Source organism: Corapipo altera, unplaced genomic scaffold, assembly GCF_003945725.1.
Source record: "Corapipo altera isolate COAL_440 unplaced genomic scaffold, ASM394572v1 56231, whole genome shotgun sequence".
Classification (NCBI taxonomy): domain Eukaryota; kingdom Metazoa; phylum Chordata; class Aves; order Passeriformes; family Pipridae; genus Corapipo; species Corapipo altera.
The window spans coordinates 1-1010 of NW_020893839.1; the positions used below are offsets into that span (position 1 = coordinate 1).

A 1010-nucleotide genomic window follows, 5' to 3' on the forward strand; every position below is an offset into this window, starting at 1 on the left:
CTTGGTGACCATGGAGCAGCCGTGGAGGTTTCCCGAGTGCCTGGTAAAGATGGCCCCAAAGCCCCAGCCTCTGGCTCCCCGGGAGCACCCAGCCCTCTGCTCCCCCCAAACCCGGCCCCAGTGGCTGCTGGATGGGCCTCAGGGCTCTGCGGGCAGGGGAGCCCCGTGCTGGGGGCAGGGAGCGCCCGGCCAAGGGGCAGAACCTGAGCCCAGCTTTCCCTCCATGCCCTGGCACTCTTTGCAGCTGGAAAAGGACAGGAGCCGAGTGGGCCAGTACGTGCGCCAGGCCCTGCCGTACCTGGACTTCCCAGAGGAGCCCCTGCGAAAGCTGGCCATCAAGTTTCTGGGTGAGCCACAAGCCCAGGGTCCCTCCCTGCCCTGCTGCAGCTCGGCCCCAGCCCCGGCTGCTGCAGCGGCAGCAGGATGCGGCCCAGGGCATGTGGAGCCCCGAGTGGCCTGGTGCCTGCTGCCGCCCTGTGCCAGCCCAGCCCTGGGGCGTCCCCATGCGGGAAGGCCCCGGGCTCAGCCCTGCCAGGCCAGGAGGCCGTGTGGCCGGGCTGGCAGTGCCGCTGCGGGGGACCTGTGCCTCTGGGGCCCTGACAGGTTCTGTGTTCCCAGGGATCGCCGCCAGGTCCATGAAGCAGGAGCAGCCAGAGATGCAGCTCATCTGCCAAGGTGAGTGAGGGCACTTTCCAGCTCATCCCCTTGGGCCCTGCTCCCTCCTGGCCATGGCAAGAGCTGGCTGGGATGGCCCTGGCAGGAGGGGCTCCTCACGTCCCCACACCCCTGGCCTCTCACCTTGGCTCTCTTCCTTTCTCTTCCAGCCCTTCAAAACATAACTGATGACAGCCCTGCTGTCTCAAACCTGGCACGTGAAACGCTCCACATCATCAGAGGTGTACGGAGAACTCCCTTCTTCCCATTCTGGTAGTCTCCGTTCCTGCCTCTTCCAGCCCGTAGAGGCGTGACAGATGGCATCAGACTCGCCATGGCAGGCCTGGCAATTCAAT

The 1010-nt window shown here is 66.0% G+C and overlaps 1 long non-coding RNA gene across 1 annotated transcript; it reads left to right on the forward strand.

The window, feature by feature from the left end:
- The first annotated feature begins 299 nt into the window (after window positions 1–299).
- On the forward strand, window positions 300–905 carry LOC113942754. The gene is made up of 3 exons (XR_003526041.1): window positions 300–347; window positions 619–675; window positions 825–905. It is a non-coding gene; the product is annotated as an uncharacterized LOC113942754 (long non-coding RNA).
- Window positions 906–1010: the final 105 nt, after the last annotated feature.